The following is a 17,962-nucleotide window of genomic DNA, read 5'->3' as shown; positions in this document are numbered from 1 at the left end:
GCTTCCCTTATAAAACTGAAGGCTTTTAACAGCACCTAAGTCACATCTTGAATGCTTTGCTGCTTAGAAATTTCTTCTGCCAGATACCCTAATTCATCTCTCTCAAGTTTAAAGTTCCACAAATCTCTAGCACAGGAGCAGAATGCTGCCAGTCTCTTTGCTAAAACACAACAAGAGTCACCTTTGCTCCAGTTCCCAACAAGTTCCTCATCTCTATCTGAGACCACCTCAGCCTGGACTTCATTGTCTGTATCATTTTCAGCATTTTTGTCAAAGTCATTCAACAAGTCTCTAGAGAGTTCAAAACTTTCCCACATTTTTCTGTCTTCTTCTGACCCCTCCAAACTGTTCCAACCTCTGTCTGTTACCCAGTTTCAAAGTCACTTTCACATTTTTTCGTTATCTTTTTAGTAGCACCCCACCCTTGGAATGAATTTACTGTACTAGTCTGTTTTCATGCTGCTGACAAACACATACTTGAGACTGGGCAATTTAAAAAAGAAGGAGGTTTAATAGACTTACAGTTCCACATGGCTGGGAAGGTCTCTCAATTATGGTGGAAGGCAAGGAGAAGCAAGTCATGTCTTACATGGATGGCAATAGGCAGAGAGAGAGGGTTTGTGCAGATAAATTCCTGGGTTTTTTTTCTTTTTTTTTTAAACCATCATATCTCGTGAGACTCATTCACTATAATGAGAGCAGAGCAGGAAAGACGTGCCCCCGTAACTCAGTCACCTCCCACTGGGTTCCTCCCATGACGTGGGAATTGTGGAAGTTATGATTCAAGATGATATTTGAGTGGGGACACAGCCAAACCATATCAGGATACTTCTGGAGGGTAAACATGATGTTCAGAAAAATGTTTCAGGAAATGTACTATAGTGAAATAAACTGATTCTCTATTGACCTTATAAAGCAATATTGACACTATCCAATAGCAACTGTCAGGAATTAAGAAGGAAGTTCTACCATCATGATCATTGTACTTCATCAGAAAATAGTCTTCTTTAAATTCATATATATTCTCATGTGATAATTTGATTTATTTTTGGGAAAATAGTTGAAAAAAATGCAAAAATCTTCTCTCTTTTAGTTACTGAATAAGTCATTTTTAAATGATCAAGTTCCCAAGCCATAACGAGACCCCGACTTGGCTCTGGATTACAATAATGAAAAGCTATAACTGGAATTTGAACCCATTTGTAAGTGTGAAAGTAGAACTATGATACTTGTTCTACTCTGTGATTTGTTGAATTCATTTTATTTTTTTCTCTTAGTGACTTTATTTATAATAACCGCAAACACAAAATAGTACCAACACTGTGATATCTATAGATAGATAATAGATAAATGGATAGGTAAATAGAAGATAGATAGATAGATAGATAGATAGATAGATAGATAGATAGATAGATAATGTGAGTATTATTGAAGTCACTTAGCCACTCAGCAGAACAGAGATATTATGTGTGTTTATTTAATCTAATTCTTGTTTTTCATCTGTCCCAAAAGGCCAACTTTCCAAATCTCATCTAAATCTCTGTATGCTGATAGAAAGGGAACCCTGAGTGTCACTGAGACATGTGAGCTCCAAGGCTTTTATTTCCTTCTTTCAAAGGAAGGTCCACATCATTTTCTACATTATAACCTGTAAGGGTGGCCACCCTGCACCTGGTTCATTAGATTTGGGTACAATCTTTCCAGGCTGACAGAGAAACCAACCCCACTCTCAGCAGGAGAGATTTGAGCATTCAGGCATCATGGAATCTCTCAGTTCTAGCTTCACCTAAGTATTTTTTTAATTAAAAAAATATTTAGTGATATTATGAATGGTATGTTTTTAAATTTCAAAATATCAATTATTCATTGGTGGTATGTAGGAATGCTAGCTGCTTTTGCTATATTAACCTCAGTCCTGTGACCTTACTATATTTACTCATTAGCTCTAGAAGTTTGTTTTTTTTTGTTGTTGTTCTTGATTCTTTGGGAATTTTTTTATATAGACAATTGTGTCAAGTGTGAGCTTTATTTCTTCCCATAAGTATACCTTTATTTTATTTTTTCTTACTGCACTAGCTAGGACTTCCTATATAATGAACTGAGAGTGAATATTCTTGCCATTTTTCAACTTTTAGGGGAAGAATATCCAGTTTCTCAGTGTTAAATCTGATGCTAGCTATAGGATTTTTGTAGATGTTCCCTATGGAGTTGAGAAAATTTATCTCTATTGTTTGTTTGCTAAGTGTTTTTATCATAACTGAGTGTTGGACTATCAAATTTTTAATTTGTATATATTGACATGATCTTGCAATTTTTCTCCTTTAGCCTGTTAATATGATAGGTTAAAGTAATTGGTTTTTGAATGTTCAAACATCCTTGCATATCTGGCAAAAAATTACACTTGGTTATAGTGTATAATTTTTTACACATTTTTTGATTCAGTTCACTAATATTTTGTTGAGGATTTTTAAATATATATATACACATACATACATACACAGAGAGATATATTAGGAAATACATTTCTCTGTGTGTGTACATATATATGTGTGTATATATATTTTAAATATATAATATATAAACATATATACTTTAAATATATAATACATAAAATATATATTTTTAAATATATATTATCTCTCGCTCTCTCTCTCTCTATGTGTGTGTGTGTGTGTGTGTGTGTGTGTGTGTGTGTATAGTAGAGGCAAGGTCTCATTATGTTACCCACCCTGGTCTCAAACTCCCAGGCTCAAACGAACCTCCTTCTTTGGCCTCCCAAAATGTTGGGATTACAAGTGCAAGCCGCTGCATCCAGACTTTCTTGAGGATTTTTAATGTATGTTCATGAAAAATTTCATCCTATAGTTTCCCTTTTTTATTACTCTTATCTAGTTTTGCTATTAGGGCAATTGTGGCTTCATAAAATGAGTAAGGAAGTGTGCCCTCTGCCTCTATATTTTTAGAAGGGATTGTAGAGATTTGGTATCGTATTTTTAAATGTTTGTTACATTAACATGTTTGAAATCCATTTACATTTAAAGTTTTAGAGTCATTTACTTTTCACTAAATTTAAGAAACTCCTCCCCACAGTGAAATTTCCAAAAGCATGTACTATTCTTCTAATTGGTAATACAGGAAGAGAACTTGCCTTTTCTGTGAGTCTGCATCCAAATGCCTGCTTGTTGCCCTGGGAATGTTAGTTTCGGAGGGTGCAGCTGTTGGAAGATGAGCCGGACATGGAGTAGAGGAAAGCAATCATCAGTCGGGAGCCACAGGGCATTTCTGTTATCTTTTTGTTGCTACATCTAAATTTTACATCCTCTGAAATTAATGATGCCTGTTTTGTTTCATCTTTCTAAAACATAATCACATCACTCTTTTGGCCAATTCTAAACTAGATTCCTACTCCTGCTACAGATGAGGGAAATCGGAAATCTAGGAAACAGTTCCGGGTTTTAGACAAGCTGACATCACACAATTGAACCTATGAATCATAATAATTAGCCTAAGGTTTCCTTGGTCAACACTGAGCATTTGACTTAGATTATCCTGAACGGTAAAGCTTTCCCACTATGCGTGTAATCTTACCATCCACTCACCTTAGAGAAGGAGGAGGATCATTGTTATGGCTCAAGACTAATATAATAATACCACAGAATATGATTGTCACTTTACGGTGAATAGCCTATTTTATTTTTATTTTTCATATCATCTGGTCATATGTTTGTAGTAGTTAGTATCTATGTATCTGTTGTCATAAAATGGGCTTGTGAGTGTGCTGGGTGGAAGAAGATAAAAAAGGAAATTTTTCCAACAGAACACTTAGTTAGATTAAGTATAAACCTTAAGATTTAGATGAAAAAAAAATGTTTTCTTTACCTTGTTACACATCTTATATTTGATTTGTTATATTTTTCCTCTTTTTTCTTTAATCATATGAATGATAGGAACTCTAGGACAAAGATTAGGTTTTAAACTTGGAAGAATTCCAAGTTTTGGACTAATTAATTTTTGTCTAGTCTGCTCATGGCTGTTGGCATCCACTTGACAGAGGAAATACATTGAATTAGTAGTGCTTGGATTTTACCCATTATTTTATATTGTACAAGGGAGTGGCCAAAAACCTCTGCCCCAAGTTTAAAAACACATATTGGGACATTTCTCGAAGAAATTAAATATTTAGAGGGAATAGATACCAGAGCATAACACACATTCAAGGTGCTGCTTCTCTCTCTTCTTTGTGGTGGTCAGAGTTACAATGGCCAGAGAATGAGTCTATACCAGAAGAGGCCAGACCTTCTCACTTGAAACCCTCTGGTACAGCTCCTGGGCCATAGGGCAGCTCTCCTGGCCTGCTAAGATCTTAGAAAGTGAGGATCTTTCTTCCTGTAGTCCCTCTGTTCCCTGAAGTCTATGCCTGTGTCTCCTTCTATTGGAGGGAAAAGTTCACACAGTTTGAACAGGGCTGTGAGAAACCTGCAGAGCGAGACTTCCACCCGTCTTTGTTCCAGGCCTCTCATGCTCATCTCAATCAGGATGAAAGAGAGAGAGCTTCAATCACTAGAGAACTTAAGGGAGTCTGGGGTCACAGACTTACACATAATGTCTATTAATAAAGTGTCCTTTTTTACTCTTCTATCTCTTTTCTTCGTGGGATTGATTTGGATAAGAATTATTGTATTTTGTCATTTGTTTACAAAAATGTTAGCAATTTCGACTACAGTCCCATATGGATTTATGAGGCTGAACTCTAATGAAAAATACAAATTTTTTTCCCCAGGGTTTTTCTTTTTATTTATTTATTTTTTATTTTTTTATTTTTTTGCGTAAATTCTCTAAACCACTTGCAGAAGAGTGCATCAGGATCAGAAACTGACTATCTCCTCACTGGGTGTTAATATTATTTCTCCCACTTTAGAAATTAGAAACCTGAATATAAGAAAGAAAATCAACTCCATCTTTTTCCACAGTTATGAAGTGGTTAAATCCGGATTCAAATGTAGCTATCTCTGTCTATAACAACTGTGAGCTTTCAAATTTTAAATATTGCCACCCATAATTTAATTGATGCCTTGAGATTCTCTAATTCTTCTCCACATCCAAATGAAGTTCCATAAGTGTGTTCCCTTTCAGAAAGTGGAGATCTTAATAAAATTATGAATTTTAATATAACTATGACTTTATCATACTTTATTATTATTTGACATATAAGAATATGTAGTTTAAACAAATCCATTATTTCAACTGAAATATGGTAGAAAAAAGGCATTTCTATTTATATTTGTTCTCTTTTAGGAAACTAAAGATCCAAGAGTTAAATTCATAGAAAGTTTATTAATAGAAAGTGCTATTATTCAAACTTTGTTTTTAAGGCAAGGATGAAAATCTCCCCATGTTTTGCTTTTTGAAACTTTGTTGGCATTTTAGAGATGTTTTCTTACTTTATTTGGAATCCACATAAGGGCTCTAAACCTCAAAGGCATGTGGGGATGAAAGGTTGACTGCTTCGATTTGAATTATAATTTTCAGGGATGTAGCACCTTTCATCTGGGAATTCAAAGCCATCCTCAAAAAATTGCATTTATTATTTCAACACCCCTTTGAGGCAGCTAGAATTTACTTAGAGCTGGAGAGGCAGAAACACAAACAGGGAAAGAGAAAAGCTAAATACATATATTATTATATATATATAATTATATATTTATTACATATAGTATATATTATATCTATTATATATATTTACTATATATTATATATATTTACTACGTGTATCTATTATATTTACTATATATTATATATTTACTATATATAATAGATGTAATATATACTATATAATAAATATATAATTTATATAGAAAATATATATAGTAGATATTATATATCGTATATAATAAATGTATAATTATATATTATATATATTTATTATATATTATATATATATACACAAGCCCAATGAACACCCGAATTTTCCATTCTGCTCTTCTGCAATTAGAACTTGCTCTGCCTAGAATGAAAAGACTATGAACGGAGGTGTTATTTAAGAAGCTTTATATTTAAGGGCTCAGTTTCTGTGCATGCCAAACTTTTCTGTGAAATAATACAAAAAGGAATACGAGGAGAGAGAGAAAAGAGACAAGTTTTGTAAACAGACAGCAAAAAGGTTTATCAGAAGACAGTGAGTAGATTAGTAATAAGGCAGTCTTTTATAATGAATGCAACTCCTTATATCCAATATTCAAGCAAAACATGTCGACTTTACTTAAGCTCTGTCTTGGAAACACTTTCTTTCCTCTCCATTATCAATGAACTACCATCAGAATCTTTCCTTTGGATTGTTACAACAGCCTCAGAGACCCGCCCGCAAATCTCTCCTCTACCCATCCAATATTCACCAACAGCCAAAGAGATTTTTCTAAATATGGCTCTTTTCTACTTAAAATTATTTCTTGACCTATTTATAGAGCCACAGAACAACAAAGACTTTTGCTTGGGACAGAAGCACCCTAACTAAAGTGGCCTCAACATAAATTTTGTCCACATTGATTGAAGTTTCTTCCATCCATGATCCCTACCCCCACTTCGAACCCTGCTTTATATATTTCTACCAAATTAAACGTTTCCTTCTCCTTCAAATACACAACAGAACACTTCCCCCATCATCTCCTGTGAGCATCCTATCTTCAGCCTGCTATGTTCTTTTCCACCTTTCTGTGTCTAACTTGGAAAACTGCTATTCAGACTTAATACCCCTGTTCAAAGATCACCTTGTTAGTACAGAAGACTTGCTTGCTGGTGTGTGTGTGTGTGTGTGTGTGTGTGTGTGCGCGCGCGTGTGTGTTTCTTTCCACCCACTGAAATTTTGCTATTATTTATAGGTTTGCTTTATGATATTCCCTGTTAAACTTTAATTTTTTTTATGGCAATATTGCATCTCACTCACCTTCAGATTGCCTGTATGGATGTCAATGCCTAGAGCAGAATAAGCTGGAATAAGTATATAGCTGCACATAAACATTTATAAATGCAAATAATAAGTATCTGCAAACAACTCTTTATTTTGAGAAGTATCCAACCCAGTGCTATGTATGTGTACAACAGCTACCATATGTGTCCATTCATATTTCAATACAGTGTTCCCATACACACCAATGGATTCCTATGGCAAACCCCTGCAACTGTTTTCCAGATTTTTTGGGGCGTCATAACAACATACTTAGTGTTTAAAGTAGAATGGCAAGGAGACGACTCCTGAAGAAATAGCTTCCTGAAGAAATCCCCATCAAGAATGGGGATTTGCTGTGTAAATACTCCAGCCTCCCTTTCCTTCAGTGGAAACCACACTGAGAAAATTTTATGCTATCTCCCAGAGGTTTTCAGAGTGATTGAGACTGTGTTTTCTAAAGCAGTAACCTGCTAAATACTCTGTATTGATGGCTATCATCTCCCTGTCTTACTCTTCACTTTTCTACTAGACATTTCTAAGTTCTCTTTCACTGAAACCCTTGTCTCAGGACTTACTTCTGGAATAACTCATCTTAAAACAAATAGTCATTCTCAACCCACATGACCCTCATCCTTGATCAATTACACTGATGTGACATTCCAGGATATTTCCTACAGTGTTTGGTAGGAGGGTACCATGATGCCATGCAATGGGGAATCTGTTTTGAGTTTAAACTTCAAACAGAAAGTGAGTCTTCAGATCCAAAGGATTTTAAAATACCTCTCTTGTTGCCATAATGTGCAGAATGTCATTCAGGAAAGAATCCACTGATCCAGGAAAATTGAGACAGGATAGAATACACACTCAGTTTAGAGAGACAACTGTAGGGTCAAGCCGAAGGAATTTCTAGCCTTAATAGGGAAAGCAGGAAGCTAGCACTTTGCAAAACAAATTAGAGGAAAATGAAACATCAATAAAAATCAAGTGATAAAGGGTGTTCATTTTACACCTTCTTCAGTTAACATTGAGAGTAAGGATTCTTAAAAACAAGAAAAAAAAACCTCTTAAGCACAGAAAAGCTTAAGATAAGCTACTGGGTTGCATCTAGGAGGAATCACACATGGACACAAATGAAAAAGTAGTAACAGACATATCCCAGATTTGGGCACGGCATGTGGCATATAGCTGGCATGCAACTATATGAATGAAGTTCATGTTAAAGCAGGAAAGAGTCTGCCCATTAGGCTATGCTAGCTAATTCTAATTTTCAAAATGCAAGCCCTGTGGCACCTGCCCCAGGATCAGCAGAGAAACTTGTTTGTAATGCAGATTATAAAACCTCACCTAGAATTACTGAATCTGACTTTCTCAGCAGTGACCTTGACAAAATAATCATCACAGCAAATTAACAGCTAATATTTACTGAATATTTATTGTTTGCCAGGCACTGTTCTAACCACTTTACAGGTATTAATTATCTTTAAATCCATAAAATTCCAATAAAATAAATAGAATTGTTAACCATAGCATTAACCACATTTTGACAGTGATGTACTTGATGCAAAGAGAGGTTAAGTAACTTTTTCAAGGTTACATAATTAGTAGTGAAAAAGCTAGGATTTGAATACAAGATGCTAGATTCCATAATCCATGCTCTAAACCAAAACACTACATTGTTTCTCCCTTAAAATTATTTATCACCATGCCTAATCTGTTTATGTATCAGGGTAGTTGTAAGGTCACTTGTATTTATCTGCTCTCATGCTGCTATGAAGAAATACCCGTGACTGGGTAATTTATTAAAAAAAAAAAAAAAAAGAAGAAGAGGTTTAATTGACTCAGTTCTACCCGGCTGGGAGGCTACAGCAAACTTATAACCATAACGGAAGGCACCTCTTCACAGGGTGGCAGGAGAGAGAATGAATGCCAAGCAAAGGAAGAAGTACCTTATAAAACCATCAGATCTCGTGAGATCTCACTCACTATCATGAGAACAGCGCAGCATGGGAGGAACCACCCCCATGATTCAATTATCTCCACCTGGTCCTACCTTTGACATGTGGGGATTATTACAATTCGAGATGAGATTTCAGAGGAGACACAGAGCCAAACCATATCAGCACTCAAGATACACGTTATAATGCACACATAGGGAAGGGTATTCTGTGAGGCACAAATATTTATTAACTCTACAGCACGATTTATTTACCAGGCATCCAAAAAAAAAAGCCAAGTAAGAGGGAAAGAGCATGAAAATGACAACATTAATGATAACATTAATGATAACTGTAACCTACACTCACATTTACTTTTATGGTCATTAAAGGCACTTTTCTCTAATGTTGACCTAATTTTAATCTCTTGTATACCTTGGAAATTATATAAGGCAGGTATCATCATCATTCTCATGTTATGGATATGAAAACTGAGTCTCAATAAAGTTAAGTGACTTATCTTGGCTACACAGTTGCTATGGAAAGGATCCATAATTTAAATTTAGCTTTGAAATTTGGCATTTTGTTCATTGTAGGGTAAAAAACATCAATGAAAGATACAGTGCATCGGGGAATGGGAAACAGTGAAAATATTGTAAAGTCTTCCATAGTTTGATCTCACTGCTTCAGTAGAAAGAAATTTGTTGATAGGCTTTTAGAGATGATTACAAAACACTATGCAGATAAATTACAAAACTTTTGAACTGTTTATCTGGTTCTTTATAAAATTGCACAGTCTGTAGTTCATGTAGTCTACCAACAGGTGTAGTGCTATAATCCACTCATTAGAATCTGATCAAAATATTTTCAAAGTTGAAATGTTTTAAACTTGCAGGCTTTGTGCCTTGCAGACTGAAATTTTTTAATTTTTAAATTAAAGCTTTAAAAAGGCTTGCAATTCCCAGCCAAATTTAGATTAAACACAACATTTAAAGGTGGTAAACTAATGTTAAATGTTCACAAAGGAAAATTTCACCTATATCATGTTAAAATGTCCCAGTGTTTCCTCCTCCATGCTTTAAACATGAAAGATCCTCCTCCTTTCTTTCATGTCCCTCATGCATACACTCAAATATGCTTACATTCTTTGGTTCCCAAACTTACCACCTGTATTTATTATTCTATATCTGCACCTTTTATTTATTTTGCTAGCGAGAGTCTTTCTCTCTTCTCCTCCCCTCTCCTTTCTCTCCTTTCCTTTCCTCTCCTCTCCTTACTTATTTCTTTTCTCTCTCCACACTGACAGTTTCCACAATTAACTTAAATCAGCTTCCAGACTAAAATGGTTGAATTCTCTGGAATCCTGATGCAATATTTTATCAATCTCTATTAGTACTCTTCTCACATAAGTACAGCTGTGAGTAAGCATTTGTCAGACTCATTTCATTGTGTGTTCTTTGAAGGCAGGAGCTGAACTTTGCTTATACCTAATAGAAGTTCTAGTGCAAGTTGATAGATGGTAGGTTCCCAGGTCATGATTATCTAACATGAACTGAATACTGATACTGTATTTCTTTCTCTGTGTCTTTAATAAAACCATTTGAGCTGTCATAACGTGAAGTTAGAAGGAGCTATCCGTTCCCCTCTTCAATGACAAGTATCAGGCCAATGTGTGATTTCCTCTGAGGATATTGTCCAAATATGACTAATATTCAACAAATTGTTCATGAGCAAGCCTTGCCCTGACTTCCATTACGAATTCTGTAACGTAATTGCAGGTGGTCCTGCCAACCCTAAAAGATGTGAATGCACATAAACTACATCAACTCATGCCTCATTGCTTATTCCACAGAGGCAGCTCAATGCCTTTATTCACATTCTCTGAATCTGTAATTTCTGCTGCACATTCCTGCTGCCTTTACTTGCTCTGTTTACCTCTTCCCTTCGAACTCCCATGCACAACGTCACTGGCCTCAAGAAGAATTACAAAGCATACTTAACTCTTAGAATCCTCTTCTTAGAAGATGTAGGTAAGAAGTAGTATCTAGGCCGGGCGCGGTGGCTCACGCCTGTAATCCCAGCACTTTGGGAGGCCGAGGTGGGCAGATCACGAGGTCAGGAGATTGAGACCATCCTGGCTAACACGGTGAAACCCGGTCTCTACTAAAAACTACAAAAAAGTAGCAGGGCATGGTGGTGGGCACCTGTAGTCCCAGCTACTCGGGAGGCTGAGGCAGGAGAATGGCGTGAACCCGGAGGCGGAGTTTGCAGTGAGCCAAGATGGCACCACTGCACTCCAGCCTGGGTGACAGCGCGAGACTCCGTCTCAAAAAAAAAAAAAAAAAAACAGAAGTAGTATCTACTAAAGACTACGTACAGTATGAGCCAGAATCATATGGAGGAGAAGGGTATAGCAGACTTAAAGAAACCTCTCTTTTTACTTTGAGGTGAAGAACCTTCTCTTTTCATGGCACTGAACTACTTACTGCCTCCTAACCTTCATGCTTGTATAAAGTAGGGTTACAATGTGTATACACAAATATACATAACCAACCATTATCAGAGAAAAGTAAATGAGCAAAGCTGACTGGCCCAAGACAAGAGGGTGTGAGTTCACAGCTAACTAAAGGATATATGTTTATTCTGACTACACCCCACTTCATTTTTAAACACTTTACGGGCTAAACAAAGTGTATTAATGGTCATATTGATTCCCTATATCATTATTTTGCAACCAAAGACTAGCTAATCTACCTAAATTCTTCTGTAATCTCTAAAATCAGAAATAAAAGATATTATATTGTAATGGCATAAAGTGATAAAAATAAATTAAAGATAGTTTAGAGAAATAAATGAATTAAGATTCACAGAGGGTCAACAAAGAAAAATAGATAAATAGGGCAATATAACAAGTATAAGGGCAACTTGATACTTGATGTTTTTCTTACTACTTCTTTCTCCTTTTGCTTTTAATTATATATTTATAAATAAGAAGGAGATACCATGGTAAATATATAAAATGCATTAAAGTTATAAAAATCATTGTAAAACAAGCCATCCAGTTAAAAATATAACCGTTGACTTTAAAGTTCTATTTATGCCTTTTTGAAATTAAATTACTAATTGCCTCCCTCAAAAATAACCACTGTCTTGATATTTGCATTTATGATTATCTTGCTTTGTATTCATAAATAACTAAAGTTTTTAAAATCTCCATAAATGGTAGACTATTCTATCTGTTATTTTACAACACGCTTCTTTCTCTTTGCTTGACCTTATGATCCCAATATCTATCCATGCTTTTCATTTGCATGTACTACTGAGAACTACACTGCTTTTAGCTGTACTCAGAAGTGCAAGGCTCTTGGTGTATTTGTGCAAGAGTTTCTCTAGAGTCGTAGCCATAGAAGAGGAAGCATGGAGTGACAAGTGTATTGGAAACCTTGTTCAATACTGCACAAACTCTTGCTGTCACCTCTGGCTCTAGAAATGGCCCACAGGGCCGGGCACGGTGGTTCACACCTGTAATCCCAGCACTTTTGGAGGCCGAGGTGGGTGGATCACGAGGTCAGGAGATCGAGACCATCCTGGATAACACAGTGAAACCCCCATCTCTACTAAAAATACAAAAAATTAGCTGGGAGTGGTGGCGGGCACCTGTAGTCCCAGCTAGTTGGGAGGCTGAGGCAGGAGGATCTCTGGAACCCGGGAGGCGGAGGTTGCAGCAAGCCGAGATCACGTCACTGCACTCCAGCCTGGGCAACAGAGTGAGACTCCGTCTCGAAAGAAAGAAGGAAAGAAAGAAAGAGAGAGAGAGAGAAAGAAAGAGAGAAAGAGAGAGAGAAAGAATGAAAGAACAAAAGAACGAGAAAGAAAGAAAGAAAGAAAGAAAGAAAGAAAGAAAGAAAGAAAGAAAGAAAGAAAGAAAGAAAGAAAGAAATGGCCCACAAGTTAATCTGCTTTGTGTTGACAACATGTCACCTTAAAGGGGCATCGCAGATCTCTCATTTCTTGCTTCTGGGATTTTCTGAAGAATCAGCATGAGACATCTGCAGGAACCTGCTCAGCACTCACTGTACTTTCCTGTATATATGCCTCTCTCTTAGGCCAAAACACTCACCTGGTATGTATAACTCTGATGTTACCATATAAAGGCAACTGTTTTCAGATGTTATTGAACAATTTACACTCTAATCAGCAGTGCTTAGGATATTGCATCTCAGTCAAAATATAATACTGTCAGGTGCTATGCTTTCTAGTTTTACCAATCTGACAGCTTTGACATGATTTTTCATTAATCATTTCCCCGAGCACAACTAAGGATGGCCCCCTTTTCACACATTTTGGTAGCCATTTAGAACATTTGTCTGCGTGGTTGACATTTTGTGGAATTGAAGCCATTATTTATACATTTTAGGTATAGACATTTTTTGTGTTACAGTTGAAACACCAACCTCTCATAGTGTGCACTTATGTTTTATCCCTCTTTATATATTTTGATGAGCTAGTGTATCATATTTATTGCCATGAAAATTACTAATATGCTGCTTTGCTTTTGGAATATCTTGGATCTTGACTTAAAAACTTTCTCCGGGCTAGGCGCAGTGGCTCACTCCTGTAATTCCAACACTTTGGGAGGCTGAGGCGGGCAGATCACTTGAGGTCAGGAGTTCGACACCAGCCTGGCCAACATGGCGAAACCCTATCTCTACTAAAAATACAAAAATTAGCTGGGTGTGTTGGTGAGTGCCTGTAATCCCAGATGCTGAGGTGGCTGAGTGGGGAGAATCACTTGAACCTGGGAGGTGGAAGTTGTAGGGAGCCCAGATCATGCTACTGTACTCCAGCCTGGGTGACAGAGCAATATTCCGTCAAAAAAAAAAAAAGTTTCCTCCTAGAGTGAGGTCAAAACAATTTTTAAGGTAAAAAATAGTTTCCATATTACTTTTTACAAGTTAGATAATTTCGCTCTTCACTTTCAGGCCATTAAGTCTAAAACAAATCATTTTGCACCATGTGAAGCAGGGCTCTGATTTCATTTGATTTTAATATGGGAAACCAACTTACCCAGAACCATTCATACAAATATTCTTTCTCCCACTAGGTTGGAAATGTCAGTGATTTTATGAGTGGACTTTGCAAACAATTAGGAAACTTGACTTCTGCATTTATTTTGTTCTATGAATCTTATTCTTCATTTTATGTCAAAAACTTAGTGTCATAACTCAGCTAGGTTCACAATAATATTTATTATTGGAAAAGGAAAATCTCTCATATTCTTTATTTGCTACAAAATATGTACTTATTATTCTTGACCCTTTTTCTGTATTTTATAGTCACCTTGACAATTTCTAAAAACAAAAATCTGTTGAAATTTGTTGATTTTTTTTAAATTGTGGTTTTATTTGGGAAAAATTAATAGCTTTAAATATTTAACTTTTTAATTATGGAATTTTATTATTGTCTATGTGTATTAATGTCTTTACTGATATCTTTTAAAATGTTTTATAATTTTCCTGATAAACAAAACTTTCATGAGATTTATTTCTAAATTGTGTGCATATATTTTAATGTCACTTTAAAAGTATCATTCTAAGTTAAATTTTAAAGCATTTTTGCTGATGAGATGTGATTAATTTTTTTATTTAATATTTCACCTAAGTTAATAATCTTTTAATTTGAATTGTATACCTATGGATTATATTATTTTAAGCACCCATATTATCACTTAGAAATGAGAAGTTTTGAAAATTTTGTACGTTACCTTTCTTTTTATTTCCCCATAAAACTTGCTAGGATATCCAATACAATGATGGGTATAGATACTGCAAACCTTCATGCTTTTTTCTAATCTTAAAGGGAGTGTGTACTACTAAATATGTTTGTGTATCTATTTTTGTGGATATTTTTCATAAGGTTAATGAAGTTTCATTCTATTCCTGTAATAGCCAGAATTTTGTTTTACTTCTTTTTTTTAATCAATGGCTGTTGAATTTTATCAAATACTTTCATTGTATCTATTGAGATAATCATATTATTTTTCTCAGCTAGTGTGTAAAGGTGATATTAGGGAGACCCCTATCCACATAAGAAAATACTAACTCCATCATTCGCACACAGCTAAACTCCACTTCTGTTTTTCTGTCAGTTGGAAATGGCCAGATGGTTGGGTTTTGGCTAACAGAATGTGAATAGCAATAAACCATATCACTGTCAGACTTGGCCACTAGAAATCACTTGTGTTTTCTCCTCCAAGATCTTTCTCATTTCCGGTCTGTGACATATTCAAAGCAAAGGTAGCAGAGCCTCCCACAGGTCTAGTCCCTGAAAGATGATATGAAAAAATACTTCCAAAATGGTAAAGTAAGAAACTCTAAAAATTTACTCCTCAAAAGAGCAATGAGAAAACTGGCAAAATTGACAAAATCCACTTTTTCAGAACTCTGAAAACTAATCAAAGACTTAGAACTCTCTGAGAAGCGCTGATTCAAGAAAATTAGCTGAATCCCTACTGGAACAGTGAGCTTTGTGGCATTTAATATTTCCTTATTGCCTTATATGCCTCTCTACAGCTCCAAGTGGCATTGATTACCAGTAGCCTCACAATCATGGCAGCTGTGGCAACAAGCAGCCAAGAAGGTTCTCAGGTGGGTAGAGGGGGTCTTGGCCCCCCCAGAAGTCCCAATCCAAAGAATTTTCACTCTTTTACCTAGAGTAACTCCCTGAAAAAACTTATTTGAGATTTGCCTTATTTGACCATAGTCAGACCTTACTCAGTAAAAATGCCCTCCCCAGGTGTTTGTTAAAAATGATTCCAGGCAATTATTTAACACCCTCACTGTTTAGAACAGTAAAACGAATCAGCAAAAAACAAGTGATTGATCAAACATTTAAAAAGAAAACCTGTGTAATGAGATATCCAGGGAGATCTGAAAAGCTTTGGCATATTCCTGGAATCTAGAAGACTAAGCACATGTGCAGGGACACATACTTGTTCAGGAAAGGTCTGAGAAAGCTCTATTTTCTCACCTGTGTCTGACTTTGACACTACCCACAAGCAAGGTGTGAAAGCCAAGGATGAGTTTAACCTGACTGAGCATTAAAGAAGTGCCTCAGCAAACATAGAGTGCTTACAGCCTCGCCACTATCTATTATATTTTGACTTTTTAATAATAGTCATTCTGACTGGTGTGAGATGGTATTTCATTGTGGTTTTGATTTGTATTTCTCTAATGATTAGTGATGTTGAGCATTTTTTTTCATGTGCTTTTTGGCCACATATATGTCTTCTTTTGAAAAGTGTCTGATTCTTAGCAAACTAATGAGGGAACAGAAAAGCAAATATTGCATGTTCTCACTTATAAGTGGGAGCTAAGTGATGAGAACACATGAGCATATAGAGGGGAACAACACACACTGGGGCCTATCAGAAGGCAGAGGGTGGGAAGAGGGAGAGGATCAGAAAAAATAACTAATGTGTGCTAAGCTTAATACCTGAGTGATGAAATAATATGTTCAACAAACCCCCATAATGCACATTTACCAGTGTAGCAAACCTGCACATGTATGGCTCAACTTAAAATAAATGTATTAAAAAAAAAGAAAAGCATCTGTTCATGTACTTTGACCACTTTGTAATGGGGTTACTAGTGTTTTGCTTGTAAATTTGCTCATGTTCCTTATGGATTCTGGATATTAGACCTTTATCAGATGCATAGATCACAAATATTTTCTCCTGTTCTGCAGTTTGTCCGTTTATTCTTTTGATAATTTCTTTTGCTATACAGAAGCTCTTTAGTTTAATTAGGTCTCATTTCTAACATACCTGACGTTCAAGAAATACTAATGTGATCCTACAGGCTGAAATGGAAGGACACTGGTTTGTAACTAAAATCCACATAAAGGAATAAAAGAACAGCAATTAACACTCTCAATAAAGGTAACTACATAGGTATATATGGAGGACATTATAATGTATTTTTTAAGTCTTCTCTCTGATTTTAAGATACACTGTATAGAGCAATAATTATAAAATTATGTTGGTGGTATTATAATATACAAACTGCAATTTGCTTGAAAATAACATAACTTGAAAGGCAATAAAATTTTATTGGTTCAACTTTTTAATACTGTTGAATTTAATTTATAATTAATCTAAACTAGATTATTTTCAAGCCATGATAATTATAATCGCCTATGGATTATAATTATAATAATAAAAATTAGGCTGTATGGAGAAATAATTGTGCTTTCTAAAATAGAATATACACCTTGCACTGTTAAACATAAATTTTGTATTATTTGAACTATTATGTTTTCTTTATTTGTTTATTGATTTATTCCTGTGTTTACAGTTACATAGACTAATACATATGCTAAATAACATTGTTAATATTTTTGGTATCAAACTTTTCTTGACCTTAGATAAACTGAAATTAGTCATAATGTATTGTGCTTTTCATTTGTTGCTAGACTCAGCTGGTAAATAAAACTTAGTGGGGGTTTTGGATTCATGAGGAGATTAGTGTACAGTTTTCATTATTCTTAAAGGCTTTATCAGATTTTGACTAAAACGTGATATGCTAACCGTATAAATCAAAATAGAGTGTTATTGCCATTTTCATTTTCAATAATCCTCTAGAATTATTTATATAAATTGGATTTCTTGTTTTATGAAGGTAATATGTAACAGTAAAGCTCTGCACATTATTATTTTTATGAGCATATTTTAAACTACTGTCTCTGTTTTTATTTTTATAGGACTATTCACATTTTTATTTCTTCTTGAATCAATTTTACTGAGTTTCACTTTTCTAGACAGTTGATTCTGTGTAAATTTTTTCAAATTATTATCATATTTTTAAACATCCTCTTATTAAATCTATCATCTTTGTAGTAGCTGCATTTCTATCTAGTTTTAAAATCCTAATATTGATATTTCACCTTTTATATATTAATCAAATTTTTAACACATTTGTTTTTCGTAAGAAACAAATTTGGTTTGTATATTGTTTCAAATGTTTGTTAGATTTATATTTTATTAATTTTGGTTTGGTTTTCATGCACATTATTTTATTCTACCTTC

The 17,962-nt window shown here is 35.1% G+C and overlaps 1 long non-coding RNA gene across 1 annotated transcript in view; it reads right to left on the bottom strand.

Moving 5' to 3' along the window:
* LOC129524409 (uncharacterized) overlaps window positions 1–17,962 on the bottom strand; it is a 257,743-nt gene that overhangs the window by 188,968 nt on the left and 50,813 nt on the right. The gene's annotated exons all lie outside the window — the stretch shown is intronic.

Source organism: Gorilla gorilla, chromosome 7 (genome assembly GCF_029281585.2).
Source record: "Gorilla gorilla gorilla isolate KB3781 chromosome 7, NHGRI_mGorGor1-v2.1_pri, whole genome shotgun sequence".
NCBI lineage: Eukaryota > Metazoa > Chordata > Mammalia > Primates > Hominidae > Gorilla > Gorilla gorilla.
Note: the sequence above shows the minus strand (reverse complement) of the source record. Positions and strands in the feature narration are given on the sequence as shown.